General features: G+C 39.4%; 1 protein-coding gene across 1 annotated transcript in view; it reads right to left on the bottom strand.

The window, feature by feature from the left end:
- Positions 1-15,560: 15,560 nt before the first annotated feature.
- The window catches only part of ETFB (electron transfer flavoprotein subunit beta), a 219,918-nt gene continuing 216,104 nt past the window's right edge, over positions 15,561-19,374 (bottom strand). The window contains exon 7 of the mRNA XM_053691233.1: positions 15,561-15,810. The gene's annotated coding sequence lies outside the window, so the exon portion shown is untranslated. The remainder of the gene's footprint in view (positions 15,811-19,374) is intronic.

Here is a 19,374-nt window from a genome sequence, read left to right on the forward strand (position 1 = left end):
TATTGAAAATAAAAATAGTTTTTGGAGTAGAGTTAAACTCCCCAAAATTACATCATCTTTTTTAGAGACTTTAAATAGCCCCATCACTACTAAAGAAGTGGCAGAGGCAATAGATCAGGCTAAGAACAATAAAGCACCTGGCCCAGACCAATTACCAGCAGAATTTTATAAGATTATTCGAAATGACTTGCTCCCTACTTTAGTTAAATTGTTTAATGAATATTTTGTATTGGGGAATCCTATGTCTGAGTACTTCTCGGCGTCGGCTGTTACATTAATACTCAAGAAAGATAAAGACCCTCTTAACCCTGCCTCGTATAGACCTATATCACTTTTAAACGTAGATTATAAATTATTTACGTCTATAATGGCTAATAGACTTAAGGCAGGAATAGACCAAATAATACATGAGGATCAATCTGGTTTTATACCAGGGAGATCTTCTATTAGAAATCTGCGACGTGTCACTACCATCATAGAATATTTCTGGGCTAACAATCAAAAAATGACCATAAAACAAGATCAGGCAATATTAACAGCCGACGCCGAGAAGGCTTTTGATTCAGTAACCTGGGACCATCTATATACTGCTCTGGATAGGTTTGGCTTCAAGGGGGAATTTTTATCAGTGATTAAGTCTATCTATAACTTACCTACTTCGTACATTTTGGTTAATGGTATCCCAACCAACAGATTCCAGATCCATAAAGGGACAAGACAGGGATGTCCCCTGTCGCCCCTTTTATTCAACATTGCCATAGAACCTCTTGCAATTTTACTAAGAAATACCCTACAGGGCATTGAAATCGGTGATCAAAGAATTATTCTATCGCTTTATGCGGATGATTTGTTATTATTTTTGCAAAATACTAAACTTAGTATTCCCCTGGTCCTTGAAATTGTTAGACAATTTAGCTCCTTCTCTGTGTATAAGCTGAACCTTAGCAAATCCGAAATTCTATGGATAAATCAAAATACAGATAGCTGTAAAGACCATCCGTTTCAGGTTACAGAAACTATAAAATATCTGGGTATCAACTTAAATATAAACCCTAATTATTGGTACAGCAATAACTTCTCTATGTTCTTTGCTACTGCTGAGGAGAAACTGAGCAGATGGACTCTGTTCCCTATCTCGCTCTCAGCCAGAGTCATGCTGATAAAATCGGTCCTTCTCCCGCAATTAATATACCTTTTTCAAAACCTTCCTCTTTTCGTATCAAATAAAGACCTAAGACGCTTTAATAGAAACTGCGCTTCTTTCTTATGGAACAGAAAAAGGCATTGTCTCTCCCGAGCTAAATTATATTGTCCACCAGAATTTGGAGGACTCGCTCTTCCTGACATAAAATGGTACAATAATTGTATTCTGGCACGCTTTGCTTTAGACTGGATAACAGAAACCAGTTATTTTTCAAACCTTTTAATGGAAAGACAACTGGTCGCTCCTCTTTCTCTTAAAGCTATAATCCATTGTCCAATTACTCAATTATCAATAGATATTAAAAAATTGTCAGTAATCCGTAATGTGATTTTAGCATGGCAAAAGCTTTGCGCTGCCCTTGATGTAGATTATCGAATGTCCGCATATCTCCCTATTAGAGGAAATAATTTATTTCCCCCTGGTTTGTCATCAGATATATTTATAAAGTGGGAAGAGAAAGGGCTAATCTATGTTTCATAACTAGTAGACAATGACTACAAAGTAAAAACATTCAAATCCATTTTTCAAGAATATAATATACCAAACAAAAACTTTTATGCGTACTTACAACTTAGGCATTTTATAAATGGATTCCATAATATTAGACAAGGCTATAAAGATTTTGGTGTACTTAAAGACTATATTACTCTACATAAAAATAGTATTCACACCATTTCACTAACCTACAATATTTTAATGTCGAAACAAGGGCAGTTGGGTTTAGAAACCTTAACTGATGTCTGGAGGCCCCATTTTCAAGAAATAACGCTAGAAAAGATTAAATCAAGTATTAAGCGAGTAAAAGAAGCCAAAATTCCTATATCTTGGAATGAATCCCATATAAAACTAATTAATAAGGCATACATTACACCAAAAATGTTAGCTAAATGGACAAGCAGTAATACAGGAGACTGTTTTAAGTGTAGGAAGTCTGATGCTGATCTCCTACACTGTCTATGGTTTTGCCCTAAAATTAGACAATTCTGGCTTAAGGTATTTCACTGGTGGTCCAAAATTTCTCGGGAAAATTTTACAATAGATGTATTTCAAGTTTTCTTTCTAACTAAGCAAACTACTACAAAATTTTCTAAGACGATTGATACATTAATTTTACTGGGTCGTAATTAAATTTTTCGATCCTGGAAAAATAAGAATGTTCCGTCATTTAATTTATTTAAACAAGAAGTTTACTCGCAGATTATGTTTGAACAACTAAACAGTGACCCTCTATCTTCAAGTCAGATTCAATGCTTTTTTGATAAATGGCTTACTGCAATCTTGGATCAACCATATAATGTACAATATTCTTTAACAAAGTGTTTTCATAAAACAGACTTTTTTGGTACATTGATTCTCAAGAATATATTCCCAGTATCTTGGTATTAATAAATTATCTATACTTAGATCTTGAATACGATGTGGAGATGGAGATTTAGGAGCACCCTTTCTTCCTGCCCCTTCCCCCCCCCCTTTTTTTGTCTTTTTTTTCTTTCTTTTTTTTTTTTTCCTTCTTCTTTCTTTCTTTCTTCTTTTATTTTTAGGTAAATAAGAAATAAGTGCACAACTGCATGACAATGGAAGGTTAGGATTTTAGAACTTAATATTAAGTTAAGAATGTCATGACATTTCAAGTAGTCACTGCACAATAATTATGATTAGCACAGGATTTAATTATTGTTTTTGTTTCTCCCAGTCAGGAGAGGAAGTTCTTTTTCAATTCTATAAAAAAGATATAAATGAGTATTATGCTTCCTGTTTTTGTGTTACCTGTACTATGTATAAGGAATTTTGTGTATTTGTGACAAATATTTGTTTACTGAAATGTATTCTGTGCTTGAATATAAATAAAAAATATATTAAAAAAAAAAATAGCCCTGGTCCTTAAGGACAAGGCCATTTTTCAATTTCTTTCCCTGAAGGGGTTAAAAACATATGCTTTTATTAGATGTGCTTAATCAAAATTTCTTGTTGATTTATCACTAGGGAAACTGACCAAAGCCCTTTGGTTTAAAGCACTCCACCCAGTTCAGGTGTGTTCCAGACACAGATATTTAACTGTGTGTATATATAAAGCCAGGAAACCTCATCACATTCAGTCTGGATGAGAGGTATAATATTGTAATGTTGGAATTTCATTTTGGTATATAGAATTGCATTGGCTTATTTCATAGTGTTAGGAAATATTAAGAAGGCAAATTTTTGCAGCATTGAGAAACAAGTTTGAAGTATGTGAAATAATATGTAGCCAGGTAGCCTCATCCCATGCAGTCTGGATGAGAGATTGGAAATTCTACTTTGATATATTAGAATTGTATTATTCAGCTTAGTTTGGCTAATTTCATAGTGTTAGGACCAGTCCTATTGTGGGACACCTTGTAAGTGGTGACTGGCTGAGCAGAATATGGCCATATTGTGTGACTAAGATCCCATCTTTATTTTTAAAAAATTAAGAAATATTAAGAAGGCAAGTTTTTGCAGCATTAAGAAAAAAGGAAAAAAGTTTAAATATGTGAAATAATTTGTGGTCATGTGTTTTGAGGTGCGCCAATACCGGTTTCTAAATGATATATATATATATATATATATATATATATATATATATACACACACACTAATTTCTAAGTGCCATCCTTTAGGAATTATATATTATACATGAGCAATAAAAGCATTGAGCAGCAGCCCCGCCAAAATAAGCAAATAGACCCCAGCAGTACAGTAGAGCAGGTTTCTAGGCAGACACTGTGGGAACGTACAGCAGACATCAGCGAGGCTGTACATGAACCTGTCCTCATGCACACCGAGTAAGGGCAACAAACACAGCAAAACCGGCACCTTAGAGACACTGCAGAAAAATTCACTAAAAAATTCTCATCGCAGAAAATGAAAAATGTTCTGCCTCTGGGCTTCTCAGTATAATTATTGGCCGCTTTACCTTTCTATATAGATCACAACATCTGACACCACAGTATTTAATTGACCCCCTAAGCCCGTGGTGCATATTGACAGGGGGCGTGTACCTCTGAACCAATTAGGAGCCAGTTGTGGTTCGTGCACAACATTAGGGCTATGTCATATTATGGACATGATCCTAGATGGCTAAACTAACACAAACGCCACTGCTGATAACACCACACAGCTTATTCTGGTAGAGGACAGCGTCGCACAGTATCACCCTGTACTGACTACACATATAATATCGCTGCACAGGAACTCTTAGTGCTATTTTTACACATATGCCAGGTACATGCCCCACACCTTTGAGCATGGTCATTAACATATACGGGTACTTTCCTTTTTCATGTTGTGTATAACATTTCTAACTTGGATCCAAGTTTGCTAGTGTCCACTGCAATACTAGACATCATGTTAATTTCGTACTTAGGTTAACAGATTATATGTAATTTGGTTCATATGCATTTGTACATATGCTGTCACTGTTATTCTGGGATTTTGATTGTATAGTCTTTTTTTTCTTCAATCTTAGACATCATGTCTATCTGGTATTTTCTTCACTGGCTATGAGATATAGTGGATTCACTCATAGTAGTAGTGGATTCTTTATTTTTGCACTTTGTATATGTATTATACACATTGTATGTACAGTATATAGTATTTCAATGTAACATTGGCTGATTGCCCAGTTCTTACACAGGGGGAGGGTCTAGTAGGATATAAATGTTTGCTGTTAACTTTACTGTTGGTTTAATGAAAGGGCGTATTTCCTGAAAAGTCACTATATAAAAGGCACTTGTTGCACCCATTTATAAGCCCAGAGTGCTGTCTTCTATCTACTATATCTTATCTACCATTCAGCACCCTGTCAATTGAAAGAAGTTTGTGAGAGTGCACCTGCTCCTCTATCTATATATGCACACATTTATTTTTTGTATTAATTTCTTTTTCAAGCATTCCCAGCAGATGCAGAATTATACCATTTTCATACATCATTGCATGTGAGCAGGGTGCAATAAATAACGTTAATATAAAGATGGGGCTAAACGTATTGGTAACCTTCCATTTTTTTTTTTTTGGAAAAACACAATTTTCTCGGAACTAAGTAAAAATTGACAAATGTAATTGGTATCCACCATTCCTTATTTAAAATGTAATAGAACAAACTTCACTTTTGATATATGACTTCACATACTACTTGAGAGTAATATAAATTAGTACTCAACCTAATATTACGTAGCAAAGCCTTTGTAGAGAATAACTGCGATCAAACTTTCTATAGCTATGAATAAGATTTCTACACTTTGACTGGGATTTTGGCCCACTCTTCTTGAGCAAACTGCTCCAGTTCCCTTCACTTTGTTGGGTGCCATTTCTCAACTGCACGTTTCGGCTCTTTCAGTAGATGTTCAAATGGAATCCAATCTGGACTCATAAAAGACCACTTTGAAACGGCCCAATCTTTTCTCATTCATTCTTGGTTGATATTTGGAGTTATGTTTCAGGTCATTATCCTGTTAGTGGACCCATGACCTGCTACTGAGACACAGCTTTCTGAAACTGTGATGTTGTTTCGCTCCAGAATGCCTTAGTAGTCTTGATTTAATTGTGCCCTGCACAGATTCTAGGACCCCAGTGCCAACAGAACAAACCCAAAACATCACTGAGCCCTCATGTTTCATAGCAGGGAAACAGGGATGGTGTTATTTCTTTTTTTAAAGCTTTTTTTTCAGTCTGCAAACATGGAATTGTGATTTGCCAACTTGCTCTACTTTGGATTTGTCTATCCAAAAGACATTCTCCCAGATGGATCTAAGAGGTGGTGAGAATGGTTTGAAAAGTCATCATTGAGCTTGTGCTGTGGAGGTTTATTTTAATAGAATGACATTTTGAGAGGAAAAAAAATGGTTTCCAGGCCCATCAATAAAAGCATGAGGTTCAAAATATACCTTAATGGATAAATAATGTTGGAAAAAAAATAGACACAATCTATTCTCAATTGTCACAAATAAAAAGCAACTTACAATCTAATTACCATGGGTCATTATGTATCTGGACTGAACCTCTAGAGAAGCACATGGTACAGTAGAATGTAAACAGGAGGCAACCAGCATTCTGGAAACCCCAATGCTTTCCTGAATGCTCCTCAAGCATTATGCTGTATGAATGAGGATATAAAACATGCATAGGGTACCGAGGCGATTCTATGATAAGATTTCTAGCAAGGCCACAGGCAGAAGCCATGAAAATGATCAGTAGGTGGCGGAACCCTAACAAGCATGCTGCACAGAGATGGATTAAGTGTTACATAATCTATGTAAAACAAAGAATTCTCAAATTCACTGTACATTAAAATATGCAGAAATTGACTCAAACATGTAGGTAGGGTATATACATTATGTACAGGTATGCCTATCCTCTGACTTTTGGAAGGTGTTTCTACCTAGTCAAGTGAGTGATTAGATGCTCTAGACCCAACATACTGAAATGTCACTAATAATGAGAGAAAGAAGGATTACAGGTTTTTTTTTTACTTCTAGAAAAAAACATAAATTATGCTTACCTGATAATTTCCTTTTATTCCGATGGAAATAGTCCACAGCTGCATTCATTACTTTTGGGAATTAAGAACCTGGTCACCAGGAGGAGGCAAAGACACCCCAGCCAAAGGCTTAAATACTCCTCCCACTCCCCTCATCCCCCAGTCATTCTGCTGAGGAACAAGGAACAGTAGAAGAAATATCAGGGTGAAAAGGTGCCAGAAGAATATAAGGACGCCCCACATACAATTACGGGTGGGGAGCTGTGGACTCTTTCCATCAGAAGAAAAGGAAATTATCAGGTAAGCATAATTTATGTTTTTCTTCTAAAATGGAAAGTCCACAGCTGCGTTCATTACTTTAGGGAAACAATACCCAAGCTATCGAGGATACTGAATGCTAAGACGGGAGAGTAAAATAGGCAGCCCATACTGAGAGCACCAGGCTTGAACCGCTACCCAAATAAAAAATCCCACTTCGTCCGAAGCCGAGAACATTTTTCAAAGGAAAAGCCCCAGTGACACTGACTCACAGCCAGTCCAGTGCCAAACTAGGGACTGCAAAACGGACTCGACTGAGCAAACAGCCCTCCAAGAGACACCGTCGCCCAAAAGACGGTCCCCCCCCATCGGATACAAAATAAAATATAAGGCAACCCGAAGGTTAACGCCCAAAAGACACAGGCCTACACGCAGGGCCAGCCAAACGGAGCCCTATCTCTAAAAAAAAAACAAATAAAAAAAACTGGGAAAGATCTCAAACAAATGACAAACGGGAGATAACCCCCCATGTCTAATGAGGTGCACCATTCACATTATCTGACTGAAATTCCCCATATCTGTTAACGATAGGGTCATTCAATAACTGAAAAAGAAGTCTAAGCAACACGCTAAGGCACGCAATCCTGTAACAAAAAGGCACAACCCCTGGACAATAGGGAACAAGCACAATCTCAAATAAATGTCTGGACTCTGCCGACGGACTATCGCTAACATTATCTGGAAGCGAAAACATGCTGCAACCTCCGGGGGGAACACGCCACCCCACATGGTGGAACCATAAACTGGGTTACCCGCATGTATAGAAGTATGAATTGGTAGGGAACTCGCCGCCTGGAGGACGAGGCCCACAGAGGGGGATGGCTCAGCAGGCCCCTGATTTCCCCGAGCCCGAGGAATCAGGCGCTCTAATATGGCATACAGAACAAAACTGGTCGACGTGTCAAGAAGGCCAATCCGGATTCATCACCAGACATAGAATCTGAAATCAAAATAGTCTCAGCATCAGAATCCTCCATAACCGGATCGAGGAAATATCAATATGGACTAAAGTCTTTAAAAAAGAACGGCACCGGACACCCACAATGGCTGGGGCACTCACCACCTCCTATGACCAGATCCCTGTGGACTAGAATATTTCCTTCGCCACACGGTCAGGAATGCAGAAATGGGGAACAAAACGTAACCACGCCCGAACACAAGGGGAACCGTAGTGTCCAAAAAAGTGCACCCAACCAAAAGGCAGCGTCACTTCCAAAGGCTTCAAAGTTCCAACCACGAGCCTATAAACATCACACATAAGCAGGTTGAATCACAAACATGATTATAAACCCCCCTTAGGATATATTAACCCTCGATTCCAAGATACTAACGGAGACTCACTAAGACCCATATGTAATATAGTTAAACTCGAAAGGTGAGGTAGCCTCCCGGGAAAAACCATGCACATTACAGTACATTGACGATAAAGTAAAATTAAACAATCTTATCGGAATCTACGCAGTGGAACAGGAACACGTCCCTTCAAGTGTGATGAATAGTGGCATTGCCTCCGCCATGGACTTGAGAGAGATAAAGCAGGCAGCGGAGTGAAGTTTGACAACGCTGATTGCTTGAGGAGCTGTTGATAAGAGTCGGGATGGTTTCGAAAAGAGACTCTACCTGCATCTCCGGACTCTAACTTTCATCCCAGCCCTCACTGAGAGACTGACAGGACTACTTAAAACTCCTGTGCCATGCCGAAGAGTACTACCCTCCATAAGAGAGAAAAAAAAACAAACATAATTTATGCTTACCTGATAAATTTATTTTTCTTGTGGTGTATCCAGTCCACGGATCATCCATTACTTGTGGAATATTCTCCTTCCCAACAGGAAGCCGCAAGAGGATCACCCACAGCAGAGCTGTCTATGTAGCTCCTCCCCTTCCTGCCACCTCCAGTCATTCGACCGAAGACAAGCAAGAGAAAGGAGAAAACTATAGGGTGCAGTGGTGACTGTAGTTTAAAAAATAAAATATACCTGCCTTAAAATGACAGGGCGGGCCGTGGACTGGATACACCACAAGAGAAATAAATTTATCAGGTAAGCATAAATTATGTTTTCTCTTGTAAGGTGTATCCAGTCCACGGATCATCCATTACTTGTGGGATACCAATACCAAAGCTAAAGTACACGGATGAAGGGAGGGACAAGGCAGGTATTTAAACGGAAGGTACCACTGCCTGTAAAACCTTTCTCCCAAAAAATAGCCTCCGAAGAAGCAAAAGTATCAAATTTATAAAACCTTGAAAAAGTATGAAGCGAAGACCAAGTCGCCGCCTTGCAAATCTGTTCAACAGAAGCCTCATTTTTAAAAGCCCATGTGGAAGCCACAGCTCTAGTAGAATGAGCTGTAATCCTTTCAGGAGGCTGCTGGCCAGCAGTGTCATAAGCTAAGTGTATTATACTTCTTAGCCAAAACGAAAGAGAAGTTGCCGAAGCCTTTTGGCCTCTCCTCTGTCCAGAGTAGACAAAAAACAAAGCAGATGTTTGACGAAAATCTTTAGTAGCTTGTAAATAAAACTTTAAAGCACGAACCACGTCAAGATTGTGTAATAGACGTTCCTTCTTTGAAGGAGGATTAGGACACAATGACGGAACAACAATCTCCTGATTGATATTCTTATTAGATACCACCTTAGGTAAAAACCCAGGTTTGGTACGCAAAACTACCTTATCTGCATGGAGGATCAGATAAGGGGAATCACACTGTAAGGCAGATAACTCGGAAACTCTACGAGCCGAGGAAATAGCTACAAAAAACAGAACTTTCCAAGATAAAAGCTTGATATCTATGGAATGAAGAGGTTCAAACGGAACACCTTGGAGAACTTTAATAACCAAATTTAAACTCCATGGCAGAGCAACTGGTTTAAACACAGGCTTGATTCTAACTAAAGCCTGACAAAACGCCTGAACGTCTGGAACATCCGCCAGACGCTTGTGCAAAAGAATAGACAGAGCAGAAATCTGTCCCTTTAAGGAACTAGCTGACAATCCCTTTTCCAATCCTTCTTGGAGAAAAGATAATATCCTGGGAATCCTGACTTTACTCCATGAGTAACCCTTGGATTCACACCAATAAAGATATTTACGCCATATCTTATGATAGATTTTCCTGGTGACAGGCTTTCGTACCTGAATTAAGGTATCAATAACTGACTTGGAGAAGCGACGCTTTGATAAAATCAAGCGTTCAATCTCCAGGCAGTCAGTCTCAGAGAAATTAGATTTGGATGGTTGAAAGGACCCTGAAGTAGAAGGTCCTGTCTCAGAGGCAGAGTCCATGGTGGAAGGGATGACATGTCCACCAGATCTGCATATCAAGTCCTGCGTGGCCACACAGATGCTATCAAAATCACTGATGCTCTCTCCTGCTTGATTTTGGCAATCAGACGAGGGAGCAGAGGAAACGGTGGAAACACATAAGCCAGGTTGAAGGACCAAGGCGCTGCTAGAACATCTATCAGCGTTGCCTTGGGATCCCTGGCCCTGGATCCGTAACAAGGAAGTTTGGCGTTCTGGTGAGACGCCATGAGATCCAGTTCTGGTTTGCCCCAACGTTGAACCAATTGTGCAAACACCTCCGGATGGAGTTCCCACTCCCCCGGATGAAAAGTCTGTCGACTTAGAAAATCCGCCTCCCAGTTCTCTACACCTGGGATATGGATAGCTGATAGGTGGGAAGAGTGAATCTCTGCCCAACGAATTATCTTTGAAACTTCCAACATAGCTAGGGAACTCCTTGTACCCCCTTGATGGTTGATGTAAGCCACAGTCGTGATGTTGTCCGACTGAAATCTGATGAACCTCACTGTCGCTAGCTGAGGCCAAGCCTGAAGAGCATTGAATATTGCTCTTAGTTCCAGAATATTTATTGGAAGGAGGGTCTCCTCCTGAGTCCACGATCCCTGAGCCTTCAGGGAGTTCCAGACTGCCCCCCAGCCTAGAAGGCTGGCATCTGTCATTACTATTGTCCAATCTGGCCTGCGAAAGGTCATACCTTTGGACAGATGGACCCGAGATAGCCACCAGAGAAGAGAATCCCTGGTCTCTTGATCCAGATTTAGTAGACGGGACAAATTTGTGTAATCCCCATTACACTGACTGAGCATGCAGAGTTGCAGCGGTCTGAGATGTAGGCAGGCAAACGGCACTATGTCCATTGCCGCTACCATTAAGCCGATTACTTTCATACACTGAGCCACCGAAGGGCGAGAAGTAGAATAAAGAACACGGCAAGAATTTAGAAGTTTTGATAACCTGGTCTCTGTCAGGTAAATCCTCATTTCTACAGAATCTATCAGAGTTCCCAGAAAGGAAACTCTTGTGAGAGGGGATAGAGAACTCTTCTCTTCGTTCACTTTCCACCCGTGCGACCTCAGAAATGCCTGAACTATGTCCGTATGAGAATTGGCAATTTGAAAATTTGACGCCTGTATCAGAATGTCGTCTAAATAAGGGGCCACTGCTATGCCCCGCGGCCTTAGGACCGCCAGAAGTGACCCCAGAACCTTCGTAAAGATTCTTGGAGCTGTAGCTAACCCAAAGGGAAGAGCTACAAACTGGTAATGCCTGTCCAGGAAGGCAAACCTGAGAAACCGATGATGATCTTTGTGTATCGGAATGTGAAGATAAGCATCCTCTAAATCCACTGTAGTCATGTATTGACCCTCCTGGATCATAGGTAGGATGGTACAAATAGTCTCCATCTTGAATGATGGGACCCTGAGAAATTTGTTTAGGATCTTGAGATCTAAGATTGGTCTGAAGGTTCCCTCTTTCTTGGGAACCACAAACAGATTTGAATAGAAGCCTTGTCCCTGTTCCTCCTTTGGAACTGGGTGGATCACTCCCATAACTTGGAGGTCTTGAACACAATGTAAGAATGCCTCTCTCTTTATCTGGTTTGCAGATAATTATGAAAGGTGAAATCTCCCTTTTGGAGGGGAAGCTTTGAAGTCTAGAAGATATCCCTGGGATACAATTTCCAATGCCCAGGGATCCTGGACATCTCTTGCCCAAGCCTGGGCGAAGAGAGAAAGTCTGCCCCCTACTAGATCTGTTACCGGATCGGGGGCCAATCCTTCATGCTGTCTTAGAGGCAGCAGCAGGCTTTTTGGCCTGCTTACCATTGTTCCAAGCCTGGTTAGGTCTCCAGACCGACTTGGACTGGGCAAAAGTTCCCTCTTGTTTTGTATTAGAGGAAGTTGATGCCACGCTCGTCAAAGTTTCTAAAGGCACAAAAATTAGTCTGTTTGGCCCTTGATTTATTAGACCTGTCGTGAGGGAGGGCATGACCTTTTCCTCCCGTGATATCAGAGATGATCTCCTTCAAACCAGGCCCGAATAGGGTCTGCCCCTTGAAGGGAATATTAAGAAGCTTAGACTTTGAAGTAACGTCAGCTGACCATGATTTAAGCCATAGCGCCCTACGCGCCTGAATAGCAAAACTAGAATTCTTAGCCGTTAGTTTAGTCAAATGAACAATGGCATCAGAAACAAATGAATTGGCTAGCTTAAGTGCACTAAGCTTGTCAAGTATATCGTCCAATGGGGTCTCTACCTGTAAAGCCTCTTCCAGAAACTCAAACCAGAAGGCCACCGCAGCAGTGACTGGGGCAATGCATGCAAGAGGCTGTAGAATAAAACCTTGTTGAAAAAACATTTTCTTAAGGTAACCCTCTAACTTTTTATCCATTGGATCTAAGAAAGCACAACTGTCCTCGACGGGGATAGTAGTACGCTTAGCTAGGGTAGAAACTGCTCCCTCCACCTTAGGGACCGTTTGCCATAAGTCCTGTGTGGCGGCATCTATTGGAAAGAATTTCTTAAAAATAGGAGGGGGAGAGAACGGTACACCTGGTCTATCCTATTCCTTAGTAATAATTTCTGAAAACCTTTTAGGTATTGGAAAAACATCAGTGTAAACAGGCACTGCATAGTATTTATCCAATCTGCACAATTTCTCTGGCACTGCAATGGTGTCACAGTCATTCAGAGTAGCTAAAACCTCCCTGAGCAACACACAGAGGTGTTCAAGCTTAAATTTAAATGTTGCCATATCAGAATCAGGTTGAATCATCTTCCCTGAGTCAGAAACATCACCCACAGAAAGAAGCTCTCCTTCCTCAGCTTCTGCATATTGTGAGGGGGTATCAGACATAGCTACTAAAGCGTCAGAGTGCTCTGTATTTCTTCTAACCCCAGAGCTGTCTCACTTTCCTCGTAACTCAGGTAGTCTGGATAATACCGCTGACAGTGTATTATCCATGACTGCTGCCATGTCTTGTAAAGTAAACGCCATGGGCGCGCTAGATGTACTTGGCGCCTCTTGAGCGTGAGTCCCTTGAGCGAGAGTCAAAGGCTCTGACACGTGGGGCGAGTTAGTCGGCATAACTTCCCCCTTGTCAGTTTCCTCTGGTGATGAATCTTTTCAAGACAGAATATGGTCTTTATAACTTAAAGTGAAATCAGTACATTTGGTACACATTCTAAGAGGGGGTTCCACCATGGCTTCTAAACATAATGAACAAGGAGTTTCCTCTATGTCAGACATGTTTAAACAGACTAGCAATGAGACCAGCAAACTTGGAAAACACTTTACAGAAAGTTAACAAGCAAAAAATAAAAACGGTACTGTGCCTTTAAGAAAAATAAAAAAGGTCAGAATTTGAAAAACAGTGAAAAAAAGCAAAAATGTTTTACAGTGTGTATAATAGGCTAACAGAGCATTGCACCCACTTGCAAATGGATGATTAACCCCTTAGTTTAAAAAAACGGATCAAAAAAACGAAATAGACGTTTTTTAACAGTCACAACAAACTGCCACAGCTGTGCTGTGGCCCTACCTTGCCATACAAACGACTTTAGAAAGCACCAAAACCCTTCAGAAAGGTCCTACGCATTCAGGGAACTCCTTCAGGGAAACTGGATGTCTCAGTCTGCAAAATCTAATGCGCATTTAGGCGCAAAATTAGGCCCCTCCCACTTCCTGACAAACTATTCCTAGGCAAATTTTAGCCAGCCATGTGGAAAAAACTGGGCCCCAATAAAGTTTATCACCAAAAAGCATATAAAAAACGTTTAAGCACTCCCAGCAAACGTTTTATATTTCAGTAATTTTAAAAAATAATAAGAGTGTTACCTCTAATAGTAAGCATGATACTAGTCGTTATTAAATCACTGTAATCAGTCTTACCTTAAATAAATCCGGTATCAACAGCATTTTCTAGCATATACATTTCTCTAGAAAAATTTAGACTGTACATACCTCATAGCAGGATACCCTGCACGCCATTCCCCAAGCTGAAGTTACCTCTCTCTTCAGTTATGTGTGAGAACAGCAATGGATCTTAGTTACAACCTGCTAAGATCATTAGAGACCACAGGCAGACTCTTCTTCTATTTTCTGCCTGAGACCAAAATAGTACAACTCCGGTACCATTTAAAAATAAACTTTTGAATTGAAGAAAAACAACTAAATTACACCACATCTCTCTAACTGCTTCCATGTTTGTTGAGAGCTGCAAGAGAATGACTGGAGGTGGCAGGAAGGGGAGGAGCTATATAGACAGCTCTGCTGTGGGTGATCCTCTTGCAGCTTCCTGTTGGGAAGGAGAATATTCCACAAGTAATGGATGATCCGTGGACTGGATACACCTTACAAGAGAAATTAAAAATTCTGACACTTCTCTGCCAACCGCCTGGGACGAAAGGCAAAGAATGACTGGGGGATGAGGGGAGTGGGAGGAGTATTTAAGCCTTTGACTGGGGTGTCTTTGCCTCCTCCTGGCGGTCAGGTTCTTAATTCCCAAAAGTAATGAATGCAGCTGTGGACTCTTTCCATTTAAGAAGAAAATAGTAAATACTGGATAAACATTTTGATGAACAGTGCACAAAGGCTCCAAATCACAAGAACATTTTCTGTAAGTGGATTGACTTTATTAGTCTATAAAAACAAATTTAGTGACTCCATTTATTGTACACAGACAACACATACAAAGATAACATTCATAAACACTATCAATGTTTGGCAATCCAATATAAGCCATATCTAGATTGAGCCACTGTCATGTTACAGAGTGACAACTAAAGTTTGAAAGAATACAAATTAATCAAGTCCACATTTTAACAATGAGAGCTTGCGAACTTGCTCAAGTGGTCGGTAATCTAATAGTGGTAATGGCCCCCTCTGTAAGAACTCATGAACCAAAGACTTTGCTGTCATCCCAATTCATATTTTTTTTATTTGGTGCGGTGTGTTGTGGGGGTGACCATTGATATTTATGAAATGATTTTAAAAAGTCCTAAATTTTCTTGCCTTTCAGTCTTTAACTAACGGAAAAAAATGAATACATACCTAATATAAGATTATAATAGAATGTAGAGTAGATGTGACAACAGGAAAATGTCATAGAAGCATCTCTATTTTGTAATGTTTCAAACCTCATTCTTTCATTAGCGTTTTCTAAATTTACAAGAGATTCTTTGTTATCTGTATCCCCTTCTACAAAAGTTAAATTAAGCACTAAAATACTTCACGTCCAGGAGTACAAAGGAGAAACGTTTATTTATAGATACAGCTTAATTACAATGAAACACTTATTTTATTTTTTTATTTCTCTCCTGCATTTGTCCCACCTCAGAGTAAAGACAAAGAGGTTTGTACAATCGTGATCAGTGTCCGGCAGTGCATGAGAAAAAGGCACTGGCAGGTGATTGGAACAGCACAGCCAGGTGTGTAACTCTGGACCTCAGAAATTTGCAGCAGAGTGACGTACCTCCCACATAATCTGAAAAACATGAACAAATGGACAATTAAATTGTTAACATACAAGTGCTTGCTTCTCTGATTAAAGGACAGGAAACTCTAAAATTTTCTTTCATAACTTAAGTAGAACATACAATTTTAAACAACTTTCCAGTTTACTTCCATCATAAAAGTTGCTTCATTCTTTTCGTATGTTTTATAATGGCATAATCTGAATTCAGATGTGGTCAGGAAGTGGTAATATATGGCATATTACTGTAAGAACTCAGATGTGTGGTCAGGAAGGGGTTAACTCCTCATTCAGATACTGGAATGTAGAAAAAACACATTACCAGGCCCTGTCTGCAAATTATGACCAGCTGGTTTAAGTGAAATAGAGACCCTTTGTGTGACCATATGCCCTTTTCCCAACCGCATGGCTGTAATCATAACTGGACATGACAAAGGGGGGTTGCATATGAGTGACCTCATCATTGGGGGAGGGATGAAAAACTTACAATAAAGTCCCTCCACACACAAGCTTCTATCTCTCTTGTCTTTTGCTCTAACACAACACGAGTACTTCTTACTGAGACCACCATTACAGACACACCTTTCACATAGAATGGGCACATGTATTAGTGTAATATTGATGTTTAATTCAGTGCTGTGTATTTATAAGTGATATGCATGTGTGTAATTATATTTAATCTGCATATTGTATTGTTTATTTAGCCTCATTGTAAAAAAAAGTTGCATTGCTTGAAGCAATACTTTGCGAGTTATGTCCTTGCAGGTAGTTTAATTAAGCTAGTGATTGTGTGTTAATATTTTATAGTGGGTATAATAATTCATAAGAGATTATTAAGAGGAATATTAGCATATCACTAAAGGTATAGCAAACAGACACTAAGAAATACAGAGTCTTAGTTCATTCATTTATTTCAGTATCACTTGTTGAAGGAGCAGCAATGCACTAATGGTTTATAACTGAACACATAGGTGAGCCAATAACAATCTGTATATATATGCAGCCATTAATCAGCAGCTAGAACCTAGGTTATTTGCTGCTACAGAGCTTACCGAGATACACTTTTCAGCAAAGGGTAACAAGAGAAGGAAGCAAATTTAATAACAGAAGTAAATTGGAAAATTGTTTAAAATGGTATGCTCTGTCTAAATCACGAATGACTAATTATGACTTTACTGTCCCTTTAATGATTTCATTGCACTGCATTATTTCAGGCAGTTTTTAGGAGTCTGAGAAAATCTGTTAAACATAAAAAGAAAGTAATAAATGGAACTGAAAAATACATTAATGAAATCCCCACCATTATACAGGATTGCCTGAGGGGAGACATAACAGAAGTGTACAAAATAAATAGCACTGTGGAAACATTTACAAACAGCCTCATTCGTACAAGAGCCAGGGGACCACAGTAATATACAGTGTAGTGAGCTATCATGTACAGTATTCTACTAAGGCATGATCTGTAAAACAAATTAATGCACACAGTTATGGTTTCCCAAAATATTAAGTAGTTTAATTTAGCACAAGTAATTGCAAATGTGTTTGTGACTGTGCACCTGCAGCAGCAATGGTATTTATAGCTTTATGCCTTCAAATAATGAGACAAATATCTTTCAGCGTTGATTAAAAAGGATTTTTTTTTAATAAAATGCTTTTTAAGGAAAAATCTATCTAAAGATTGTTTCTATTTAAGATACATTATACAGTAATCTAAAAAGGTTCTTTATCCTGAAATATATATATATATTTTTTTAAATAATTTTTTATTGAGGTTATGCGTTAAGAAAAACAACATACAATAAGTTAGCAACAATAAATGCATGTAAAAAATTTGTTGATAAACATTGTCAAATAGAAAAAAGTAATAGAAGTAAAAAAAAATTAAAAAAAAATGTTATGCTTACCTGATAAATTTCTTTTTCTTTTGCTATGTACCGAGTCCACGGATTCATCCCAACTTGTGGGATATTGTCCTTCCTGACAGGAAGTAGCAAAGAGAGCACCACAGCAGAGCTGACTATATAGCTCCCCCCTTAACTCCAACCCCCAGTCATTCGACCGAAGGCCAAGGAAGAAAAGGAGAAACTATAAGGTGCAGAGGTGACTGAAGTTTACATAAAAAAATACTGTCTTGAATAGACAGGGAAGGCCGTGGACTCGGTACATCGCAAAAGAAAGAAATTTATCAGGTAAGCATAAATTTTGTTTTCTTTTGCATGATGTACCGAGTCCACGGATTCATCCTAACTTGTGGGATACCAATACCAAAGCTTTAGGACACGGATGAAAGGAGGGACAAGACAGGAACCTAAACGAAAGGCACCACTGCTTGCAAAACTTTTCTCCCAAAAATAGCCTCCGAAGAAGCAAAAGTATCAAATTTATAAAATTTTGAAAAAGTATGAAGCGACGACCAAGTCGCAGCCTTACAAATCTGTTCAACAGAAGCATAATTTTTAAAAGCCCATGCGGAAGCTACCGCTCTAGTAGAATGAGCTATAATCCTTTCAGGAGGCTGCTGTCCAGCAGTCTCATAAGCCAAACGGATGATGCTTTTCAGCCAAAAGGAAAGAGAAGTCGCCGTAGCCTTTTGACCCCTACGCTTTCCAGAATAGACAACAAAGAAGATGTTTGACGAAAATCTTTGGTTGCCTGCAAATAAAATTTCAAAGCATGAACCACGTCCAAGTTGTGCAACAGACGTTCCTTCTTACAAGAAGGATTAGGACACAGAGAAGGAACAACAATTTCATGATTGATATTCCTGTTAGTAACAACCTTAGGTAGGAACCCAGGCTTGGTACGCAAAACCACCTTATCAGCATGGAACACAAGATAAGGAGAGTCACATTGTAATGCAGATAGTTCAGAAACTCTTCGAGCTGAAGAGATAGCAACTAGGAACAAAGATAAAAGCTTAATATCTATGGAATGCATGGGTTCAAACAGAACCCCCTGAAGAACTCTAAGAACTAAATTTAGACTCCATGGCGGAGCAATAGGTTTAAACACAGGCTTAATTCTAACTAAAGCCTGACAAAAAGCCCGAACATCTGGAACATCTGCAGAACGCTTGTGCAACAAAATAGACAGAGCAGATATCTGTCCCTTTAGGGAACTAGCTGATAATCATTTCTCCAATCCTTCTTGGAGAAAAGACAAAATCCTAGGAATCCTGATTTTACTCCAGGAGAAGCCTTTGGATTCGTACCAAAAAAGATATTTACGCCATATCTTATGATACATTTTCCTGGTAACAGGCTTTCGAGTCTGAATCAAGGTATTTATGACTGACTCAGAGAAACCCCCGCTTTGATAGAATCAAGCATTCAATCTCCAAGCAGTCAGTTGCAAATTAGATTTGGATGCTTGAATGGACCTTGAATCAGAAGGTCTTGACTCAATGGCAGAGACCATGGTGGAAGGGATGACATGTCCACCAGGTCTGCATACCAGGTCCTGCGTGGCCACGCAGGCACTATCAAAATCACTGATGCTCTCTCCTGTTTGATTCTGGCAATCAGACGTGGAAGGAGAGGGAAAGGTGGAAACACATAAGCCAGGTTGAACGACCAG

The sequence above is a fragment of the Bombina bombina genome, chromosome 8 (genome assembly GCF_027579735.1).
Source record: "Bombina bombina isolate aBomBom1 chromosome 8, aBomBom1.pri, whole genome shotgun sequence".
Taxonomy (NCBI): Eukaryota; Metazoa; Chordata; class Amphibia; order Anura; family Bombinatoridae; genus Bombina; species Bombina bombina.